Source organism: Rhagoletis pomonella, unplaced genomic scaffold (genome assembly GCF_013731165.1).
Source record: "Rhagoletis pomonella isolate Grant_MI unplaced genomic scaffold, Rhpom_1.0 Rhpom_scaffold_00003, whole genome shotgun sequence".
Classification (NCBI taxonomy): domain Eukaryota; kingdom Metazoa; phylum Arthropoda; class Insecta; order Diptera; family Tephritidae; genus Rhagoletis; species Rhagoletis pomonella.
The window spans coordinates 48,294,471-48,320,867 of NW_023458557.1; positions in this window are offsets into that span (position 1 = coordinate 48,294,471).

The window sequence follows — 26,397 nt, forward strand, 5'->3', positions numbered from 1 at the left end:
ATTAAATAAATTAAACATTTCTAACAGGTGGAAACTCTTAAAAAAAGTAGCCTACTTTCTAACCTAGATCATAAGCTATCTGTGTGCCAAATTTCATGCAAATCCGTTTAGTCGTTTCCACGTATTAATTTAATTAAACTTTTTTAACAGGTGGCAACTCTTCCAAAAAATTAGCCTATTCCAAATCCAAATCCATTCAGTCGTTTCCGCGTATTAATTTAATGAAACTTTTTTACTCTTAAAAACTCTTAAAAAAAAAAGTAGCCTATTTTCCAATCTAGGCCATAAGCTATCTTTGTGCAAATTTTCATGCAAATCCATTCAGTCGTTCCCGCATATTAAATAAATTAAACTTTTTAACAGGTGGCAACTCTTATAAAAAAATAGTCTATTAACCAATCTGGGCCATAAGCTATCCGCGTACAAAATTTCATGCAAATCCGTTCAGTCGTTTCCGCGTGATGATTTCCCAAACATCCAAACATACAAACTTTCACATTTATAATATTAGTAAGAAAGATAATACAACTGAATCAACGAACTACGATTCTTGAGTAGAGATGCTAGCAACATTTTCTACAAGTTGAGGTTATTTTGGCGTTTATTGGAGTTGATTCATATATTCAGTTTGTGAATTAATTTAATCGTCTATAATCCTACTTCCAATTGAATAAAATATTCCACCTGCCTATCAACTCACCTAATTGTATTATTTTCATCTTGTATATTTACTGAGGATTAAAACGGCATGCCGGTCGACAGTATTGCCAAAGAAGATAGAACAAGTCTTGGAAAAGAAAAATAAATTTCAACTTAAATATCGATATTACGGGTAAAGTATCGATGTCTTCGATGAATCGAGCTGGGGAATATCGATTCAAAAAATTGATTATCGCACCATGAAATATCGATATTCAGAATAATCGATACGATATCGAACATTCCTAGTATATAATGTGGTTGATTCGTTGCTTTCTAGCCAACGACTAAACGATAGACCTTAAGAGCAGCGTTGCCACAAAAAAATTACTAAATTCCTAGAAACCAAATGAAAAATCCTCAAAATCCAAACAAATTACTAAACATTTTCTTTTTACAGATATGAGTATTGTGTACTGCATACTATTTACAGGTACTTAGTATAAAAATGAATTACATTCTCCCTTTCAATTGGTACATTTGTTCTTGCGGTTCAAACAAAGTATCACCGTTGTTTTTTAAGCTCAATCTGGTCCTCAGGCCCGTCCTACACATTTTTAAACTACTAAATAATCGTTCTACTGAAGCATTAGCAAAGGGCTATATTAAGCAATGCATATATAATTTTTTTTAATTGGGAAACATATATGAACCTGAAGAATCTTTTAATTCAAAAACTTTTTTCCTATAATCTAATGAAGAATCAATATGAATATCCTTATGATTGAACAATGCGTGTTCTCTCCATTCGTTACCGCGATTTTGCAAGTTCAAAATACATAAGTTGAAAATATAACGATGGAATAAAAAAAATTATCGATAACATTTTGAATATTTAGCAACAAATGCAGATGTGCTTAAGAGCGAAACACACCACACAAGGGGCTTGACAAACCAAGCGAAATATCCCTTTCCTTAAAGCTATTAATGTTGTGTATGGGGGTGTTTGAAAGTTTGACAAGGCGTTTGAGGGAAATACGAACAAAAATCAAAATTTTTTTATTTTCTGGCCGCCATGTTGAGGTTTGATCAAACCGCTTACGTTGTGTATGATAAAATCGCTTCATTCGCAACGGAATTTTTACCGAATGAGAGCGCAAGAGAGAAAATTCGAAGAAAACCAAACCCTTTTACATTGTGAACCGGAAGAAAACTAAAATTCTTTGCTTGAACGACTCATGTTTGCATGGTGTATGGCGAAATGGGGAAATAATGTTTGACAAGCCGCTTGTGTAGTGTATTTCGCTCTTCATAAAACTTCGGAAAGCTTTTTTTTCAAAAATTTGAGGAGCGATTTAACGAATCTCTTGTGTAAAACATGGTTGTGCAAACATATCTTGAGAAAATTCCTCAAAATAAAAATCCTCAAAAAATACTCAAGCTCACCCGAAATTCCTCACGTTTTGAGGAATTACTCAAAAAGTGGCAACACTGTGTGTGAGTTGATCTTCCACAACGGAGAACGGCTAAGGAGATAAAAGGAGAAAAACCTGCCTAAGCCAGCAATGCATACAGAGGCAATGAAAACCGGCAGAAAAAAAGGTGTAGATCTTTTAGCGAAAATGACTCCGCAGCGAAGAGCAATTTTCAACCAATAGGAAGGCACGAGCGTTTTCTCCTAAGAAGCAAATACTGCGGTCCGATCAACAACAGAAAACCACGGAACAGCCGACAACCAATGATAAAGCTGCCGCGACGAAAAATAGCGAAATTCGATCGTTAAGGAAAAATAAGAAACCTGCCAAGCCCGACGCCATTGTAATCAAAGCCTCCGGCGAATATTCTTATGCGAATATCTTGAAAAGTGTAAAGGGAGACGAGAGTCTTAAAACGATGATCACGGCCGTTCGGAAAATTCAAAAACCGCCAATGGCGATCTTCTACTCCAGATAAGTAAAACCGGCGACAAGGTGTATTCAATAGGTTGCTGTTGATTGGTTGGAGCAGTTGATTGTTTGTTGTTTTCTGTTTTCTGTTTTCTGTTTTCTGTTCTCTTTCACATCCTTCGTATGAAATTTTTGACAGTCCTCGTCGCAAAAGCAAAAAACAAAATACATGCACATTTTGTTATTGTCGTACCGATACCACCTTATTGAATTCGCCTTGACCGGCGATCCAAACACCGCCAAACTACAAACCGCTGTCGGAGAGATGCTATACGGCAAAGCTGAGGTTAAAAGTCTAACCCAGCAGTCCCAGGTGGAGATTCACGATATCGATGAGGTGACAACGAGGGAAGACTTGTGTTCAGCCATAAATGCTGAGTTCGATTTTATGAAGCTACAGGCTTCAGACATTCGGTCCATGCGTAGGGCGTATGGAGGTATTCAGACGATATCCATAATCTTACCGGAAGGTATTGGCAATAAGCTACTGGTGAAAGGCCGCATTCGCAGCAAAATACAACAGAAACGCTGCTTTAAATGCTTAGAGTTTGGCCATACCTATAATAATTGTCGTAGCCACGAAAATCTCGGAAAGTCATGCTTCAGATGCAGTCAAAAGGGTCACGTTGCTAAAGGCTGTAATAACGCTCCCAGGTGCTTACTATGCGTAAAGCGGGGCACCCCGTTTTTTCGCTCTCCTGTAAAATTTTGAGTGCCGTAAGGCAGGCGGTTTTGCACAAACATCGACGGTATGATTCAACGGGTTTCTCCATGCTAACTGATTAATATTTTCGAATTAGTTCATCATCAACCCAGTTTCTAGCTTAATTGATATCAGAAAATAAACGAGTTTTGAAACGTGGATCACAAAATATGGCAACAATGAAGCATTACGGAACGATGCCGAAAGCGGGACGATATATAAGCATGCACAATAGTTCGGCGTTCATTGTTGTTTATCTTTTGTCTTTGACTTTCTCCTCTATTTACCAAAAATAATCTATAAATCTTTTTAATACAGGATGATTTTATAACTTGGATTTCAGGGGAGATAATTTGTATTCTTTATTGGAGCATTCCACGGTTTGTACGGGACAAGTCGTACGAATTTTTATCGTTTCCGTATTAATTAAAGACAAATCTAAATCTTATCAAACAAAGTATCTTATACATCAATATTGTGTGGTAAATTTCGAAACAAAAACAGAAACTTGCTTTAGAAATATTCGTAGTTGAAATAAGTTATATGTTTGTACGGGACAGCTCTAGTCCACCATGATACTTAGTTACTGAGAGTCAGATGAATTTTCAGCGAAATTAATATTTGAAAAAAAAAAAACAAAAATTACCTTTGGTAGCACTAATATCAAAGTTTATTAAAACAACGAATGATGAAAAATATATTTATTTAGAAAAAATTATAGTGTTACAATGAAATTGTTTGTACGGGACACGCGTGTTTGTACGGGACTCGTACGAAATTCAGTTTTTAAAATTTGATTTGCACATCTTCTATAGGAAAAAGTTGATGCTGTGGTTATCAAGAGCATGTTTTTTTGCAAGTAACTTCTCGCCCATTTACTGATATTTCATGAAATTTAGATATTCCGGGTATAGGCTTGGTCAATTCCCAGGGATGAACATTCTGAATTTTTTCAGCTATTTCTGATTCAGAAATATAACAAATGGTTGTTGAAAGAACTAAGGTCGCTGCTAATGTTGCAAAATCATTTGCATTTTGGATAACGGTGTCACTCCCTTGACTTCGAGCTTTTTGGTTTACGAGCCGTTTTACGTTACCACCGACTCCATATATAATGCCCTTGCCTGGGAAGTGACAAAATATTTCCATTTGAATTTTTTGTTATATTTTTCAGAAAGAAATATCAATAACGTAACCATAAAACGATTTTTAAATTCAGAGGAAGGACCATTAAGGAGTGATGGCACTCCGTATAATTTTTTGAAATGCATTTACATTATCGGCAAAAATCTTCTCATATAAATATGTCCCGAATGTGAAAATACTGTTTTTATCTTTTAGCTTTGAATCTGAGCAAATCACAAAAGTTATGCATTTTGACATAAAAAACGAAGCAGCAGTAAAAAGAGTAACACTTTCTCTGCTCCACAAAGCAGACTGAACCTCGTTTTGATATGCGCAAGAATAAGACATAAGTAGCAAAATCAATTTGAAGTATCCTCACATGATCATTATTTTTATCCATCTGAAATTCTTGTGATTGTATTCTTTTTATGTTCACATGATACATGACACATGGTAAATCCGAAATAAAGTTTTTATGCAACTCCCCACAACTGATTTCTTCAGTCTTAAATTTTACTCTTTGATCATCTCCTTTTTTCCAATGTTTACAAATTACATTTTTTGATGGATCGTCAGGTAGTTTCATTTTACCTCCAATTTTACAACCATCACAGGTATTCCCCCAGCAATTAGAGTTCAGCACCGAGTTACATAAAATGTTACTCCAGTAGGAATTGTCGTAGTTAACTTTCAAACATTTTAACTTTAGAATAAAATTTTCGTGGATTATGCATTTGCACTGCTTCCATCGGAGTAGCAAAATATTTCTCGGTCGTAATGCACAAAATTTAGAAAACTGTACTTTAATATCCGGAAACTCTTGCTTAAATACATGAAAAGCTTCGCGCAAGAACAAAAAGAGGTAATGCTTCTGTAATGTCAGCTTTTTACCATTAACCTAAGTGACCATTGTGTCGTTCATACCGGGACATGTATACACAATATCTGGACGAAAGAAGAAATCTTTCACCGCTGTTGCGGTTTCATCAACATTTAGTATCTCATTCATAGAATTCTTCATTTCGTTTCCAACTTTTATTCCTATTTTTTTGCCACACCCATTACTACAGCTTTTTGCTTCGTAGGTGAATTGGCCAAACTTCTCACACACTTCTGGACAGCTTTTGCAAAGGTTTGCTTACACTTATATGGAAAATATTCAGAATTTTCTACAGAACTATTTTCACAATTTCTTTCAATAGTAGAATTAGCCGAATTACCAATATTTGCTACTAATTTTTTTGCTCTTTGCACTTTCTTTCTATCTTTCTCATACATCCTCCGCTTTTCCTTTTCTTGTTGTGTCATGGCTTCCACTTTTCTTTTTCTCCACTCTTTAACTCGTGCTTTTTCCTTGTTCTTAAAGTCAGAATCATTATTTTCTTTCTCGTTTCCCCATTTTCTATAACGCGGTGTACTATTACTTTTATCAACTTTGTCCATTTTTAAATAAAGCGAAAAACTTTGGTGTCGCGTTTGTACGGGACAAAAATTAAACTATTACGCTTTAGACTTTGAGCATTACTAACAGACAGCAATACCTCACAATTAAAGAGAGCACCAATCAAGGCCGTATTTAGGGGGGTTCTAAAATTGGAAAAAAGGTGGTGAAATATTTTTTTGTTTAGATAACCAAAGCCTCGGAAGTAAGAATTTGCTAATTTCAAGTTGACTAAACTTTGAGCTTCCGCACCAGATGAGAAAAAAGAAAGGCTGCCTCCAGGCATCCTTGCCGTTAAGGTATAAATAAAAAAGGAAAGTGTTTGACATTTTTTGGCTTTGATTTTCACTAAAAGACGTTTATGTCAATATGGATTGTCGAAACATAATTAGTTTTTAGGGTTATAATCCAGAAAACAGGTTTTTGCACCTTAAGATCGTAAAAACTTTGCATTAAACCCTGTTTTGAATCCTTTGCTTATATTTTCCCAACTCACACCAAGATCCATTCCTCCCCTTCAGGATATATAACATCAGCGATCAAATCTATATCATTGTGCTCATCTTCGATGAAAAACTCACTGATATATTCATCTATATCTGTTAAATCCATTAGTTGAAGCTATTGTACCCCAGAACAATCAGAGAATCAAAGCTTTTTTGTTCTAAAACCACATCCATTGGTTTTCGGTTCTATGAAAAATAATAAAAAACAATGACGTGCATAATTATAAATTGAAAACAATGGCGATAAAACCAAAAGTCGAAAATGCATGTTTTGACGTAAACAGGCAAGGCTGCCTTTAGGCCGCCTTTACATTTTCACATCTGAACCACGATTGCGAAAACATACACTTTTCCGCATTTACAATTAAATTTTGGATCGAATCTATTGAATAAAACTTTGGCTACTTGACCTTTAAAATTTAACTTTCACTGGAATTCATTTTTGAGGCTAAATGACTATACTTTGACAGTAAAGTGAGAATAAATCCAATTTTAAACAGCAAATGACAAAGTAACGGTAAATAATGCGTAAATTAATTGTCTACGAAAAGATTCCAATGGTTTTTGCGCCAAAACAAATATTGACCGCTGAAAAATGTATCTATTAAGGAAGGCTGCCTCAAGGCAGCCTTACCAGTTAAAGAGATATTAGGCCGCTGCACCAGAAGTTCAGTTGTGAAACAGAGATCAATTGTGTTAGCAAGTTTTGTAAAGTGTTGTAATTGCTTTAAGGAGTATTGTAAAGTGTTTGTTGTACAATAAAGGGAATTGTACTGTAATTTGGTCATTTCGAGCGTTTATTTAACAATCCAGTAGGCCGTGCCTACTTCTTATTACAACCATGCGCGGTTTGTTTACATTTACACTAATTTAAACTGCGAGGTGAGTTGCAAGTTACAATGAGTATAAAACGAAATTCGCTGTTCGAGTATGAATTTAAAAGACAGAAAGTCAATGATGAAAGTGCTCCTGCACAGCAACAAGACTGCGGGACATCACTTCAAATAGCTGGTCCTTCAAAAATGTTAGAATCTTCAGACGTCAACAGTTTGGACATTGGTGCTTTCTTGGGAATGGTAATAGAAGAAAGCAAAAAATATACCCTTCTTACTTCACCCTGGATGCCTGAAGAATCTTTTCGGTTTAGCGGAACAGGAAAAAGGAATCTAAAGTTCCAACGCCATTGGTTGACAAGGTAGAGCTTGCAATTAATGCTATTTATTATTAAATAATGGAGCCCAATTACATGTGTATGTAGATATGACTGGCTTATTTATACGCAAGCCAAAGGAACAGGTGCGCTTTGCAAATATTGTGCACTTTTTTCTCACGAATGTGCCGGAAAAGGTGCTCATCAACGATTAAAGTCTTTTGTGACTGAACCGTTCAAGAAATGGAAAGATGCCATAGAATCTTTCGAAGCGCACTCAAAATGTCAATATCATGTGTCCAGCGTTCTTTTTGCAGACAATATTTTAAAAACTTGGACGCAGGTGCTCCCTGTCATACGATCGCAGATAGACACCCAACGTGAGGAGCAAATTAAAGCAAACAGGAGTAAGTTAGTTGCAATTATTGAGGTGATTAAATTATGTGACCAGCAAGAACTGGCGTTACGAGGAACGTACGACTGTGGAGCACTCGGAAAAGAATCAGAGTACAATGATGGTAATTTACGTGCACTTTTGCGTATGCGAATAGCTTGTGGAGATGAAATTGCGAAATTTCATTTCAAAAATGCAGCTAAAAACGCGACTTATTTAAGCCCGACAGTTCAAAATGAAATAATCGCAACTTGCGGGGAATTAATTCAGCATAAAATTGTGGAAAGGGTAAATGCGGCTAAATCTTTCTCTGTTTTAGTAGATGAGACAACAGATATTTCACAAATTGAGCAAATGTCACTTTGTGTGCGTCATATTGACGTCGGGGATTCTGAAAATCACGTGATACGTGAGGATTTTTTGCAGTTTGTACCACTACAAATTACTACTGGCCATTATATAGCAGAAGTTATTCTAAAAACCATAAAGGCAATAGGAATAGACGCAAACTATATGATCGGCCAGGGATACGATGGCGCTGCGGCAATGAAGGGGAGTTTCAATGGAGTGCAAGCAGTCATTAAAGAAATATATCCTACAGCTTTATATGTGCACTGTTGCTCTCATTCTTTAAACCTGGCACTGGGACATGCTTGTGGAGTTCAATATATTCGGCATTGCTTTGGTGTGGTTAAGACAGTTGCGTCCTTCTTCAAGAAGTCAGCTAAAAGAACACAAATTTTGACTGAAAAAATTAAAACAACATTTCCGGAAGCAAAATCAACTAAGTTAATTTCGATTTGTGCGACTCGTTGGGTGGAAAATCATGATGGCTTACTCAGGTTTAAAGAAATGCTTCCCGCAATTGTTTCAGCTTTAGAGGAGCTTCTTCTTGACCCAGATATTGAAGTCTCTTCTAAGGCCAGCTCATTTCTGAAATCTATAACAAGCTGCGAATTTGTTGTGAGCCTATGTATGGCATCTACGGTGTTCTCGTTTACTCTGTCATTATGTAAGATTTTGCAATCACCTTCCTTGGATTTAACAAAAGCAATTGGGCATATCGAAGTCGTGTTACAAGTGATTAGCGATTTTCGCTGTAACATAAATGAAAAGTTCAGCGAAATATTCCAAGAAGCATGCAAACTTTTAACGTCCATCAATGGGGAGATAAAACTTCCACGTATCATCTATACCCAAAAAGAAAGAATGGGTATTAGTAAAAGAGATCCCGAAACTTATTTCAGAGTCACTGTTGCCATTCCTTTTATCGATGATGTTTCTATTCAATTAAGAGACAAATTTGCTCAACACAAATCAATTATTAAAAAGTTTAATTTCTTTATTCCTTCGATTTGCTCTGAAAAAGATATTGTTTTCAACGTCTCTGATGCAAAAGAATTTGAAATTTACAAAGAAATTATTGACACGAAAACGCTTGTCCCAGAGTTTGCTTTGTGGAAAAGAAAATGGAGCCAAGAAGAAATTTGTAAGCGACCAACATCTGCTATTGAAGCTTTAGAACAATGCAATAAGAACTTTTTTCCAGCAATTTTTTGTTTGTTAAAAGTATATGCGACAATGCCGGTCACAACATGCACAGCAGAACGATCTTTTTTAACACTGAAAAGGTTAAAAACTTTTTTGAGAAATTCGACCTGAGAAGAAAGACTTAACGGCTTAGCCATAATGAGTACTCATCGTCGATTTGATCTTGAAACAGATGAAATAATAAATGATTTCGCAGCTAAAAAGTCCAGACGCCTTAATTTCTTATTACATTAATAGTCAGCATAATAACCAAAATACTTACAAAATTTTCTGGTTTAATTTTTTTTTTACTTTGCACAGCTTTTTTTACAAGGTAATACGTTGTTCGCTGATATTTTTTTTTAATACCAGCTTTCAAAATATTAAAGATGCTACTTTTAACAACAACTATCAGTTCAACATTACATGCCGTACACCTACAATGAGAATAAAAAGTATTAATATGGCTAATCATCGATAAATGGAAGGAACACTTTATACCTTGCTTTTGGCGAAAAAAGGTGCAAAAAAGTAAAATCAATCAAAAAAATCTATTCTTATATTAAAGTACAATATATTTCAAATATATTGGCACTGAAAAACTCATCCGAAAAAGAAATTAGTCTGGCGGTCGAAATTTACCAATTTCCGTGGAATGCACGTATTACGTATTGGATACTTCTGCTCTATAAAGCAGTTAATCTAGTCATAAGTATGTCGCTAAAAAAAGAAAAGAAAAAACATAATAGAATATTGTGAAATTTATATTTTGCATGGTATCCCGAATCCGGTTATCTGGTAAAATCTCTATCTAGTACATCCCTTATTCAAATATAGCTTACTATCTAAAAAAAGCCATGTAAGTACAAGTTTCAAATTTGTAGAACATTTACAAAAGTTCGCCGCATTTTAACAAATCTTAATAAAAATTTTAAACTTTTTAATCAGATTTTTAGAATTTTTTTGAGCATGCAGTTTTGTAGCCCATTAAATTTTAGTATAACAAAGGGCATTTTCGAAGTACACAGAGAAAAAAGCACCTAATAAAATAGAACAAAACTAGTAAGATATCTCTATGGTTTTTTGTTAAGAAAATATTCTTCTTATTACCAGAGGAAAAATGTTTTTAATAAAAGCAAAAAGAAAACTTTTATTTTTTATAGGGTTACTTCTTTAAATATATTTAAAAGGAAATCTTATTGTTTTTTTAAGGTGATAGCATTGAACTTAATAATAAGTGGCTCTGTTTGTTTTCATAAGACAAGCTTCTTGATTATATTAAAAAGGGATTCTTATTATTTTCATAGGACAGTCCTCTTGAATTTATTAATAAGGAAATCTTTTATTTTTAAAGGAAATCTTCTTGATTTTTTAAGAAGAATTTCCTTTTATATTCATAAGAATATCTTATTAATTTTTCTTACGTTTTCATAAATAAATCTAAAAGGGTTTATTTTAAAGATTTCATTTATTGATTTTGTTTTAATTTTAATTTTTTGATTTTGACTTAATATATACACATGGATATATGTATACATGTACTTTGGGTTGATAATTATTTGGGACAGTCACGAAAAAACGTATTTGTGAAATATACCTAATTGCAAATTATAACCGGACCACATATTAACAAGTTTTAAGATTTTTTTGTTATTTAATTTGTATTTTTTTTATATAAATATAGTTTATTCTATAAGTGTATGAATGCAAGTTTCAAGCTTTGTGAAACATTTGTGGAATTTTTTTAAATATTGCACAGAGTTTGAAACTTAGATTCATACAGTTTTTGTTAAGGAATTGCTATATTTATATAAAAAATAATAATTAAAATTAAATTTAAAAAATAAATACATTTTAAAACTTGTAAATAAACAAATACATTTTTTCGCGACTGCCTCAAGTAATTTGGTAATCCACAGTAATAAGCTAAGTTACCAATATTTTTTAAGTTACCAATATATTTTGGGTCTTACGACATTGAGACCATTATTTAAAAAATAAAAATGAATAGGTGGACCATCTAACATTGTAAAATTTATAGTGTGATATGTTGTTGTACATTTGTCAATTAGATATGATTGAAATCTTTCTGAAAATGTTAAGTAGCTCCATTTTTTTCTAACAATTTCTAAAATGTTGTCTTTCAATATAAAGTTAACTAATTCATATATATTTACATTTTCGTTTGTTGTAGTAGTAATAATGTGGCCAATTTTAAAAACTACTCCTCGAAAAATAACTTCGTTGGTTTTCATATACAAGCTTAAATCTAAATCTAAGGAGGAAAGATGAGCATCTAATTTTAAGTCCAGTATTTCAGTGCTTTTAAAACTATATTCTGGTTGAAAAAAGTTATTTTTTTTTAAATACATTGAGACCTTAATGAAGACTTAATTGCTAATGTTAGTGGAACATTTGATCTGGAGGTAATATTTTGCGCATATTGCTTATGCAATTGATGTTCAGCTTCAAAACGAAACTACCATAAATATTTTAATGGCCCCAATTTTCTAATTATATTAGGATAATGTACAAGATTGTGAAATTTTGGTTTCAAGTGGTCCTTAAAAAGTTTTTGATAGGTTTTGTTGTGTTCTTCTATTAATAATTGCAGATTGTTTAAAATAGCATTATCGTACTTGGATAATAAGAGTAAATCAATAAGTTTGACAAACAAAACTAGAAATTTATAAACTAAATCATCTCGATCTATTAAATCACCTATAATGAGCAGTATCAAGTGAGAAAATGTTTTCATTTGTCTAGCGTTCATTTTGAAAGAAGCGTTTTTTATATGACTTTTGAAGTGAAACTTCTTTAGCGGCGGTTGGTTGGTTGGGAGTAAATGGGCAAATTCAGCGGAAATTGCACACGGAAATGGTGCAACGGAAATGGTTGGGGCTGAAACAAGTACTTCTTGTGTGTATGCAACGAAAATGATGCAACGGAAATGGTGCAACGGAAGTGGTGCTTCTTTTGTGTATGCATATGGTATTAATTTAACAAAAATTTGCTAATAAAAGGTTAAGGAATAACACTTAGAAAAAGACCAATACAAGAACGAAAGCAAGGGTGACTACGTTCATAAATGAAGAAAAGGATAAAGGCAAAGGTAAAAATAAAAACAAAAAGAAAGATGCGTAAAGATAAAGGCAAAAATGAAGACCAAGGTAAATTTAAACACTTTACTTATATACATAAGGGCAAATGTGCAGGGGAACATATAGCTGAAAAAAATGATGAACATAAAAGTAAAGTCAAAGATGAGGATGAGGATACCGATAAAAGCGAAGATGAAGATATGGGGAAGAAAGATTAAAATAGAGGTAATTAAAGAGGAAAGGATATAGAGACACAGAGACTCGGGATTCTCGAGACTTATCGATAAAATAATCGATATTTTTATCGGTTTTGTTTTCGATATTTATCGATTTTGTTATCGATATTTACCGATTTTGTTATCGATAATTATCGATTTTGTTATCGATTCTTTTAGATTTTGTTATCGATATTAGTCGACTTTGTTAGCCATACTTATCAATTTTGTTATCGATATTTATCGATTTTGTTATCAATATTTATCGATTTTGTTATCGATATTGTTATCGATATAAATCGATTTTGTTATCGATAATTATCGATTTTATTATCGACATTTATCGATTTTGTTATCGACATTTATCGATTTCGTTATCGACATTTTTATCGATTTTCTAATCGATTTAGCTACCGATGGTATTATCAATGTTGCTATTGAAATTTTTATCGAATTTGTCATCGATTTTGTTATCGATATTTTGATGGACGTTATAATCGATTTTGTTATCGATAGAGTATACAGATAAAAATGAAGATAACGGAAAAACAGAATGGCATTAATGTTATTAAAATGAACAGTGGTAGAAGTAGGGATCTACATTGAAAGAAAAAAAAAGCGAGAAAAGTTATAACCTTAAGCAAAAGCAGATGTGTGTATGTATAGATAGATAAGTAGCGTAAGTTTCACTTCTACAGTTTGGCCCAGGCGCACTTACTTTTTTTGAATAGGGGGACTTATGTTGACAATTTCAGTGTCTCCATACTGAAGCATTTAGATAGATAGATAGATAGATAGATAGATTTTATTAAGTAGACAAAAAATATGACATGGATTGTAATAGCAAAATTTGCAGAATATGGTAAATAAACCTTAATTCTACAACATATCATTTTTTATCACAGATTTTCATTTATTTTTCAGATAAACATTTCGGAGGAAAAACCTACTATGAAAAACCTCCGCTTTAAATCTTATAAGCTAGTTTTCTATATTTTTACATAAATACCTAACCTACATTACTTATTAGTAAAGATTTGAGATCAAGTCATTATCAGTTATACTACAGCGAATTTTAAACCGCTCAGTTATTTTTTGAATCTGTTCATTTATCATTTTTATATTTGACTCGCTATGGAGTCTTCTAGTGGAAAAATCCCAGTCCTTGCATCATTTTCAAAACTTTGTTTTGGCATATTTGTAATTTTTTAATATGCGACTTTGCAGTTATACCCCATGCTGGGCAAGCATACAATATTATAGATAAGAAAATGTGATTATAGATTATTAATTTATTTTCCTTACTCAGATTTGAGTTCCTGTTAATCAAGGGATATAGCATTTTAATGGCTTTACTAACTTTTTCTGTTATACTTTTAACATGATCGCCGTAAGTGAGTTTTGTTTCGAAAATTACCCCAAGGTACTTAACAGATTTTTCCCATGGTATTTCATAAGTGTTTATTTTTAACCTAGTGCTTGGTAAATAACAAGGACTTCTTTTTCTGGTGAAAAAGATGGCTTGTGTTTTTCCAGCATTTAGCTTAATTTTCCAATTTTGCATGTAATCAGAAATACTACGTATCGCACGCTCCAGTTTTGATACAATTTCATCGCCAATCTCATGCGAATAAAATTTACCAATGTCATCAGCGTACATAGCATATTGGCAATTTTCAACTTTTGGAAAATCTGAACAGTACAGAATATATAATAAGGGGCCAAGTACTGATCCCTGAGGAACTCCAGCAGGGAGTTCAATTAAGTCGGAGTACTCATTGTTCAAACATACACTGTAATAGCGATTGGTCAAAAAACTTTTGATTAGCTTAACGAAATGCAGAGGAAAGTTAAAGCTGATTAATTTATAAATAAGTCCATCATGCCAGATTGAGTCAAAGGCCTTTTCAATGTCTAGTAATATTAAACCAGTGGACTTTTTGTTTTCAAAATTTGCTTTTACATGATTTGATATGCGTCTTATCTGATGCGTCGTACTGTGATACTGCCTAAATCCGAATTGCTCATTTGGTAATATTTGGTTGGCGTCGATAAATAGACACATTTTATGTTTAACGACTTTTTAAAAAATTTTGGACAAGGAACTCAGGAGGCTAATGGGTCTGTAACTTTCAGCAATATTGTTTGGCTTACCTGGTTTCCATATTGGTACAATTTTTGCTGTTTTCCACGCTCTGGGAAAATATTGCAATTTAAGACAAGAATTTATAATATAAGTGAAATATAGCACCGCTTCCTTTGGAAGATATCTTAGCATAATATTTTTGACATCGTCATGCCCTGCTGATTTTCGTAATGGTGCTTGACATATAAGGTCTTGGACATATTCGGTATCTACGTACTCGGACTCCGGAGTGCCTAAAAACTGTGAGTCAATATGACTTATTGATTGGGCTACCAAATCATCTATCGATGAGGTACCAAGGTGAACTGATACTTTGTGATTTTCGAGAAATTTATAAGCAAGAAGGTTGACTTTTTCATCATCGGGGGAAATTACTTTTTCCTGATCACGCAATGGTGGTATTTGTGCATGCTTTTTTCGAAGTAATTTGCAAATATTCCAAAAAGGTTTGCTCCTCTTCTCGAGCGAACTAAGCTTCTTTTTCCACGATTCATTTCTATATTTGAAAATCTCACCTCGGATTTTTGCCGAGATTGCAACATTTATACTTTTAGAGAAAACTTCTATATTTTTGTCAACGTCTTCAGTCAAGACGATATCATTGATATTTGTTGGTAAGCTATATAGTGCATTTTTTATGGAACGACGATAAATAGATACCCCAATTTGTGTTACTGTAATCCATTTCAAGGTTCTCGCAGTAGGAAAAATTTAAATTCAGTAAAAATTTTACAGGCAAGTGGTCCGAATTAAATTCATTCAGAGCTATTGGTTGACTCAAATGCATTGGAATATTTGAGAGTACTAAGTCTAAATTTGAGGGGGAAAACGTATTAGATGGTGGTACATACGTTGGCTGGTTTGAATATGAAATTGTAATTGGAAAGAATGTGGTAAACTCATTTAGTATATTACCCCAACTATTTGCTCTTAAGCATCCCCAATTACGATGCTTACTATTAAAATCGCCACAAAATAGGAAATTTCCACTAATATTGAAAAGTTTTCTCAAGCATTTGTTTCCTATAATTTAGTACTTCCAAACAAAAGAACTTTTTTCATACACAAAGTAATGCAAAATTTTGGAAAAGTTATATTTACAAACACCTAGAAATAAATCGTGCATTATATCACACGCAATGTTATCAGTTACATGAAAACTTGGAAGGGAATTGAATATTGAAACACTTTTAATTCCAGTGGAAATTGGATTTTTTGACAAAACATCGATATTGTAATTATTTTCATTTCTTAATGAGATTGGAAATTCAGCACAATCTACACGAGTCTGATGTTTTTCCCTTTTACATATTCTGCAAAAGGAATTCGCTGAAAATGAGCAAACATATCCTAGTACAGTGCTTAGGCCAAGATTATCGCCCAAAATTTGCGCCAGTTTTAAAAATATTCTACAGCTTCTGCCTTCTGAATTAATTTGTAAACCTTCCATTTCTAATTGTTTAAGAATATTAAGTAGAGGTGTGAGGCGTATAGTAACTCCGCAATCTTGTAGGTCTCGACTTTTAACAAAACCCGCGACAAATATATTTGATAATCTGCTCATTTGAAAGTGGGGTAAGATTGGAAAGCTGTAATATATTCCGCATACTTTTTGTTGACCAGATTTGCTGCCCAAGGGATTATTAATTTCGAAATCGTCCATATATAAAAACAAAGGAATTAGTGAAACATTTCTATCATTGGCTTTGCTTTTCCAAAAGTCACTATTTATGAAATGTGAGTACGAATAGTTTCGTGAAAAGATTTTCATATTTAAAGGGGCAGCCTCTAAAACACCTTTACTTTCGAAAAATCTTTTAATTTGGAAAGGTATATCCGAAAGAGTAATTTCTGTTTTTGCGTATGTCAATGTAGGGTTATTGTTAAGAATAACTTCTGAAAGTTCTTCACTTAAAACATATTTTTGCGTATGCTTGTATAGATTAAGTTTTTCTAGCTCATTAAAAAATTTATATTCTGTTGACACCTCGGAGAACGGGTTAGAAATCATTTTGATTGCGTCATCAAGAAAAGAAATGTTTGTATTCGCCTCACAGATTGTCGTTAATACTTTGTGAATGGGAGTTGTTATATACTCCCTTACTGCATTTTGAATTTCAGACACGTCTTTACGAGAAAAGTTTGTGTTGGAATGAAGTTGAAGCAGAAATTCCACTACCGATTCTTTGAGTAAACTGTTAAAATTTTGTGGGGAAAAGACTTCCGGTTCAGGCGAAGTAGTACTTTCAGGATATTGTCTATCATAAACAACTACATCATGGTTAAGCGATTTGTCTGAACTATTTTCTGTTTTAACATGCTTTCTTAGATGCGTTCGGAATTGGTGGATGTTATAAAAAAATGTTTGCATTCATTGCACTGAAACTTATAAATTGATGGAACTCCGTGGTATGATTTCAAATAGGTAATTAATGTTGTGGGTGTTGTGTGAGTTTTTTTAAAAAGTAAGCAAGCAAATTTTGGCATTTTGAGCTTATTTTAATTAAGTCTGCTTAAAAGATTTGCAACGGAAAAAAATTCCCCAGACTTTAACTCGAAAAAATATTGTTCCAAAAATGCCCATACCTGCTTACTTCTTTGCAAATACTCAATTTTAAAAACATACGAAAGTTTAATAATGCAATCTATGCACTTCATAAAGGAAGCACATTTCCATTTAAGACCATCGATAAAGATAAAACTCGGAAATTGATGAAATATCTTGTCCTACCACTATAATTCTGGGCTGTAACTTTTCCTTCCTAAGAGCAAACAAATCAGTGATCTCGATTATTGTGGGTTGAATATTGTTGCATGTCGCTACAAGGGTAACGAAATCACGTTGAGCGTCAGCAATTGAAGGTTTATGATCTTTACTAAGGCGCAGAGGCTGCATCAGAGCATGAAGGAGAAGTGTACATATACAATATTTTGCGTCTGTAAAGGGCACTGTATAAATTAACTGTAAATTTAGTCTTATAAAGGATTTACCTTTCTTAATACTGCTACAATATGACAGTTTAAAGAAAAGTTCCCTTGAGTAGCGATTTTTTATATCGGTGTCGAAAATTCCGTACTCAAGGGAAGCATATTTGTTCTACCTGGGTATAGCGTCTGAAAATCAATTTCAACCTAAGTATGAGAAATTACATCAAAATGTAAGAAATAAAATTTGAGCAAAAACTAGTTAAAATGTCTCAACCGTCACTTTGAAACAAAATCAAACTTACTTTAGCCACGGTTTCCGCATTGAACAATTTATTAGTACCAAACTTTTACCAAAACAGTACCATTTTCGATTAAAAAGCACCATCAAACAATCTACTTGAATAGATTTAGGTTCTTTGATTTAGTTAAAGTTGCCTTTTTTATGAAATAAAAACTAAACTTTATTAATTGCATTAAAAAACCATTTTATGGAAAACGGTACCAAAGTAACCTCGATGCAAAATGCACCACTTTTGGTACCAAAGTACGAAGTGCGGCAACAGTGACTACAGCCGACAAACAGGGTGACAATGATATACAAAATAAACTTTGAAATAAATAGGAGCTAAAATAGTACCTACTACCAAAGAGTTGAGCATAAAAATCGTATGAAATATTGAGGGAAAATTATTTCAAAAGTATAATAAAATGCGAATATTATATTTTATTATATTGGAAATAATATATTTTTTTTTACTTTACCTTAACGTATCTCAGCGTTTACTACATTAAACTGTAAATAATAATGACCCGTGAACGTTGTTACTACTTGATCAAATGTACTTAAAGATACTTTTTAAGTGGTCGGTAACACTGGTTTCTATTTTTCTTGGGAATTGGCAAAAGAAAAGCAAACAGGTAAACAATGATTTCTTTCCTATATATTTTCAATAAATAAACTATTAATTTCGCAATATATTTTCTGTGAATAGTAATATTTTTAACGCTTCTAATCCTTTAGGTGATATACATATGTATATATTCAGCCCTATTCTGCATTTCGATTACGTTCCCGCATTCCGCTCCGCTATAATCGTAATTTGGTATTCTGAGTTACGCTCGAATCGAAAGAAGAAGAGGAAGAGCGAAAACATCTTTGAAATCAGCTGGTTGCCTAGGAATGTGTGAAATCGAAACAAAACAAGCAGCTTATGAAGTTAAACTTTGTAAATATTTAAAATAACTAAATATATCTAACTCATTTTAATTTCAAAATAAAATTTCGTTTGTTCTTAATTAAAGTGGAAACATAATTATATTGCTTGAAGAGCAAAATGAGTCCCAGCTTGCTGATGCTAAAGTTGAAAGGCGGAGGTGTAAACTATGTTCCCATTGGCGTAATTTAGAGGTCAATCTTAATTTACGCATAAATTAAGTACAAACTAAGTACTTTCGCCTTGTAAAGCCTCTCAGTAAATTAAGTTGAAAGTACGTAGTTTATCTTAAACCAAAAACCAAAAACCAAATCACGAACAAATCAGTGTCGGCTCTAATTTAATCGATAATAATCGAAAAAAGTATTGTCCCATAACTGATATGTCATTGTGTTTGGACGTTTTTGTTTTTAATAATCGCGCGTGGTAGTTTGTAAAATATTTCCAGAAGCTTTCTCTTTTGATCACTCATCTAAAATCTAAAAAATTACCACAAACAACTCAGAATATAAAAATATACGCAATTACTCACATTCGCGATCTCTTTTGGTTAAATAAACAATAACACAGGGTTGCTACAAAGCTGTTAAGACAAATATAGAATCGCGTGTATGAACGCACTTAATTTAGTGAGGTATTTTAAACGAAACTAAGTATTTTATGTTGGTACTGTGAACATAGTTTTAGAGACATGTTTGATCCTTTTCAGATGAGTGAAGAATTATAAGAAATTCATCTTGAACTGCATTCTCACCGCTCAAAGCCAGTGAAATTATAAACGTTGTTTGAGCACTCCACAATAGCGTGGGCCGAAAATCCGCTTTTTAGAATTTTGATTGGTAATGGCAAAAATATCGTTCATTATGCTCTAAAAAATATCTGTGTGCAATGTGAAAATTTTTGGTCAATATCCTAGGCTCGCCCAAGTCCATCAAAGTTCAAGTACTAAAAAAAAATTTTCTTAGCTAACTTCGATTCTCTACAAGAAATGTCCATATACCAAATTATGTAGGACTAATACTTTAGAAGATTATTGCAATTTTAGTAAAAAAATTTATTACTTAATTTATTTATTAATTTTTATTTTTTGGCCATATTAAACTTTGATGCACTTGGGCGAGCCTAAGATATTGACCAAAAATTGTCATATTTCACACAGACTGCTTTTAGAGAATAGTGAACAAGATTTTTGCTATTACCAATCAAAATTCTAAAAAAGCGGATTTTCGGCCCACGCTACTCCACAACATTTGCATTTAGTACAGAGTGGAAAACTTTAACGCAAATGAACTCGATTTTGAAAGCCGTCAGGAGGAGAGGAAGAACAAAGCTTATCCTTCCATAGCAAATCGTATTCGAGACAACATACACACCTCTTTTTAAAAAGTTTGTAAAAACGAGTACAATAGTAAAAACATCTTTTTTATGTAACTCCACATTTTATGTACATATGTATGTTATATAAAAAGAATAAATTGTATTCAGTGCATTTCACAGTCTTATTTATAGATAATGAAAACAAAAACGCCTGAACTTCCTCTTTGAAAACCCTGCGCAATATCCCTCTTGGTTGCCATTATTTGAGCCAAATTTTTTGTATTGCCCGTATTGCTGCTCGCGAAAACACAGAAATCGAGAAAATTCATTTAGGATGACTTTTACAATCATGCACAGTATATTTCACTTAATTTTTTTATAAAATTTTAATATTTAAACCCACGAAAATAACAATCGAAACGTTCTCCGTCAACAAATTTGCAACTTAGAAAAACGTTACCACGATCGAAATGTAGAATAGGTACAATCGTAAATTTCGAAGATTGATCGAAACGAAACAGAACGCAGAATACCAAAGTTGCCAAACGGAGAAAATTTCGATTCGAGTCGAAATGCAGAATAGGGCTGATTAATGGAACAAGCAGATCGAATAGGAATACAAAGTCAGTCTACTATAATGATCGCTACAACAGCCACCGACCTTATAAAGCGGGGAGCGATGAAAAATGAAATTGTTGATAAGCACATGAAATTTAAATGATACAATGCCTGTTCATGTAGCAAATAATTACATAAATTACTGGAAATATTTTAACTTGCAACATATTGCCAGTAAGAAAAACAGCTGATCGCTTGTTGATGGGTGCAATTAAAACTAATAAAGCAATTGTTCATGGGGTTTTTACATGATAAAAATATCATCATGGGGTTCTTATAGTAGTGTTTATTAGGAAGTTGCTTCTTTTTGATATCTTTCTCTTTGGTAGCGAATGTTGGCAAATTCTCGGAAAAATTCGAAATAATTGTTACAATAAGTTGTCTTCTTAAATTAAGAAGATGCTCTTCCATACAAATAATAAGAATCTCTAAATAAAATCAATAAGAAATTGTCGATGAAGATCTCTTTGCTTTTTTCCCTGCACACACTCCGTCGTCTAGAAACAAATCACCGCTTAATCGATTTCTCTTTTCATTCTGATCATTTATGTATACATTTGTCTATATCTATCTCGATTCGTTTTGCCTGTTACAAACAACCGTTATGTGAACAAAGTTATAATACCCTTGAGCACAAGTGTGGTCGGGTATAAAAAGGACCCATTCCGTATACGCCTCGCAGACGTAGATTATACTTTTAGGGTTAACTCTCTCAGTACAAAAATTCAACCACTGGTTCTAAAAAATTTTAAGTATGTATACCAGCTAATCTTGGATCGTTCATTTTAAAAATCACATACAAAAATGTGTTATGCTTTGAGGTTTGCGGTCATTCAGGGTCCCTTTAATGATCAGTGATATCCTAGGTGTTTAAAAAAGAAAGGGATCTCAGCTATTTTTATTTTTTGCTTTCGTGAAATATATTTCAAAACTACGAATAATATAAAGTGATATATGAAGACATTGCCGAATAAATTCAAATCAAATCATGCATCAAATTTATGCCTGTCAACAAAAGGAACACATGCGACATAAGTTGCGTTCGCGTACATAGCTGTTAATTGTTCATGTTTAACCAAAACTTTCAGTTTTTTGCGTTCGCGTACGCAAAAAACTTGCAAAGGAGGGGAAGTTGAGAGAGCAAAGTGACATTTCATTTTGAGGGGAAGCTGCTGGTTTCTGCTGGAAAAATTTTTGCCAACAGCAATTTTCCAACAGGAAAACAGCTGATCAAAAACAGCTGGTTTGAATTTACGCAAATCACAAAATTGAATTTGATGGTTTGGAAGCTAAAAATGACAAAATGCGACTAATTAAACTTGTAAGAAATAAGTAGTTATTTGTTTAATCAATAAAATGTGTCAGGATACGACTTTGTAATGAGTTTTCGTACATTTTAAATTTTACGCTTTTGAATGTAAACAAAAATTATATCAGCAGTTCGTCTAACTTGCAAGTTTCTGCAAATTTTCTGTTCGCGTACTGTTTTGGATATTTTTCTCTTGTGAGAGAACTGGTGACATTTCGCCGGAATTTTGCTGTTGGTTGGTTTTTGCTGGAGATTTTAAACGAACGCACCTATATTCAGCATTATTATTCACATTGTATATACGGGAAGAGATTTTCCGAATTTCGCAAGCTCCTACTATAGTAAAATTTATTAAACAATTATCTAATTAAAAATCTATATACCAACGGTGGCTCTTTGGGCCAAATGCGGAGCTTTGCTTAGCAAAGTGCGGCTCTTTTTACTTTCTCCTTGCTTAGAACATTTTTGCTCGTTTTACTTTTTAAAATACATATTTCATACATATTACACATATACATACATATTATACATATAAGTTAGGGCTGTGCGATTATTCCATTACTCGAGCAAGTTGGTTAATCAATTATTCGGTTAATCAATTACTCGAGTAATCAAGATTTTGATTACTCAAAACGATGATTAATCGAGTTACTTGAAATATGATTACTCAAAAAAAATAATTTTGCTCGTTAAAAGAGTTTGCTTTGGAAAATGCTTATTTTCTTTTTCACATTCTGTATATAAAAAAATTTTTCGTTTTAATTTTTGAAAACAGAAACGTTGTTTTCAAAGTATCAAGGAACTTTAGCTACTTTATACATCTGTAAAGAGTTGAAATGTTGATTACTCATTTTACTCGAAATGTTGATTAATCATAAAGCAACTTACTCAAATATTTTTTTTTTTGGTTTATCAAAAATCTTGCTTACTCAAGTAACTGAACTTTTGAGTAATCATAATTTCCAAATAATCGAATAATTGAGTTATTTACTTTATGATTAACTAGCAGACCCGGCGAACTTCGTCCCGCCCAAAATTTTTATATATTTTATTGAAACTTTTTGGTCCAACATTTTCACCAATTCACGTTTACGAATTTCATTGGCACATTTGTTTGCTAAGATTAAGGTTTGGTGGTCATTTGCCGCTTTAAATAACCTAAGGAAAGTGTTATATCCGTTCTTGAAATTCTCCAGTTGTGCGGCATTTCATAGCACGGTTATTCGCAAAGCGAAATAAATTTTTTCCTCTTCACTCCCTGGCGGCAATAACGGTTCTATAGTGAATGTCCTAGAAGCATTACAGTATAGTAGGTGGCAATTTCAAAATGGGTGTGAATCATTGTTCTACAGAAATGCAATATAAATATACTTATTTCAGACGAAATACCTTAAAAGTTTGAACGCATAATAATATTGGAAAATCACATCCATTGGGCCAATTGCAACGCAGGAGCGTTCGATATACTCAACCGTGCAACAGGTCGATTTAATCTGACCTTCACGGCCCCTTTTCTCACTTGGCTATTTTTAGTAATAGCTCGACTTCAGCACCACTTGGCAGCACGTTTTTGCAATAGTATTGCATACATATTTAAAAAATTAGCCAAATCGGATCATATATAAGATTTTTAGTAATAACTCAACTACAGCGCCAACTGTCGGATTAAATTGTGAAACTAAACCATCCAGAGACCCACTCAAATACACAAAAAGTTTCGTTAAGATCCGTACAACCATTCGGGAGGATTTTACTCACAAACACACCTACAGAAGAATAAAAAAATTCATTCAAAGATAGCTAAAGGTCGGTAGGTTTGTAGGCCTCAAACCCCTTTTCAACTAGCCCAAATTTTCTCCATGAGTATGGGCTTGATTTCAACTATATACATATCTCCATACGAAGTTCCAGTACTGTACCATGAATACTTTCAGAGTTATGCAGTATAAAAACTCGATTTATATGGGAGGTGCCACGCCCCCTTTCCAACAGCTGCCCTCTTTCTTCATGAGTATGCGATTGATTTCGTATATCTCCATACCAAGTTCCAGAACTCTACCATAACACTTCCAAAGGTAGGCAGTATGAAAAATTCGGTTTGTATGGAAGATGCCACGCCCCCTTTTCCAATAGTTCCAATTTTTCTCCAAGAGTATGCGATTTATTTCGTACATCTCCATACAAAACTCTAGAACTCTACCAAAAAATTTCCAGAGATAAGCAGTATGAAAAATTCGGTTTGTATGGGTATGCGATTGATTTCGTATATCTCCATACCAATTTCCAAAACTCTACCATGCACACTTTCAGAGATATGTAGCATGAGAAATTCGGTTTGTATGGGAAGTGCCACGCCCCCTTACATATATATTTTTTTCAACCTAAAACCATCCTTGGGACACGTGCGGCAGGTGGCAGTTTCAAAAAAATCGGTTCAGCCGCTCTCGAGCCTTGCGAAAACTAACAAACGGCTTTCTAAATATATATTAGTTGAGATATATTATATATTATAATAATATTTTGACAGTATACGTTGTTTCTGATTGGCGCAAAAAAATCTTGCCTAGTGATGAATTCGCCCCTTGATATGGTCGTTACTTAAAGCTATTAATAATCGAAATTGCATGAAAATTGGAAAACAGGAATCTATAATATATATCCAGGCAAAAAGCTACCTACGTACCGAATTTTAAGCAAATCGGACCATAAATACGATTTCTTCGAACAGATCGGTCCCTGGTCCACTTCTCGGACAAGATGGATCATATATGCTAATATATTCTAAAAAGCTACCTACGTACCGTATTTTAAGCAAATCGGACCGTAAATACGATTTTTTCGAATAGATCAGTCCCTGGCCCACTTCTCGGAAAAAAATGGACCATATATCCTAATATATGCTAAAAAACTACTTACGTACCGAATTTTAAGCAAATCGAACCATAAATGCGATTTTTTGGAATAGATCGGTCCCTGGTCCACTTCTCGGAAAAAATTGATCACATATGCTAATACATGCTAAAAAGCTACTTACGTACTAAATTTTAAGCAAATCGGACTATAATAAGATTTTTTCGAATAGACCGGTCCCTGGTCCACCTACCCGAAAAAAAGTAAAATTTGTTTAGCCTAAAACATGGTGGTTACCGAAAGCTATTTGTATAAAAAATTTCATGAAAATCGGAGCAGGCGTTCGCGAGATTACCTGTTACAAAAAAAGGGACTTCTCTTTATATAATTAGTATAGAAGTATAGATATAGATTAAAATTTTGAGTAATCAATTAATCGCACAGCCCTAATATAAATACATATTTTAGCCCACAGCAATTTTCCAACAAGAAAACAGCTGATCAAGAAGAGCAGGTTGGAATTTACGCAAATCCCTAAATTAAATTTGATGGTTTGGAAGATGAAAGAGTAAAATGCGACTAATTAAACTTGTAAGAAATAAGTAATTATTCGTTTAGTCAGTGAACTGTGTCAGGATAAGAATTCAGGATTTGTTTTTTTACGTTTTCAATTTTATACTTTTTACAGGTCTATTCTGCGCTGGTAACATAAATTTTATAACCGGTAATTAAAGTATCTGTCAATTTTTAAACCTTTTTCGCATTCTGTGCTCTCTTGTAACCGGTAAATTTGGTTACCATCTCATAAGCTGGTAACAAAATATTGCCCCGTGAAATATGCAATACAGGAATTTCCACAAATCTTCATCTTTTCCGGTCACAAAATCTTCGGTAACGTGCAGAATAGACCTGTTAATGTAAACAAAAAATCTATCAGCTGTTCGTCTAACTTGCAAGTTTCTGCAAATTTTCTGTTCGCGTACTATTTTGGATATTTTTCTTTTGTGAGAGAACAGATGATATTTCGCCGGAATTTCCCTGTTGGACATTTTTTACTGGAGATTTTAAACGAACGTACCTATTGACTATCCAACATTTAACAGAATTGTTACGAACGGCTTTAACTGACCTAAAACCAGATTTTAAAAATCTCGCCAAAGGGATCTTTTGAACTTTCTATTATATCTATCTTACGTACAATAGAATGATAATAAAATTAATGTTTTTCTTGTTCTTTTTTTGTGGCTCTTGTAGCATTTAGAACT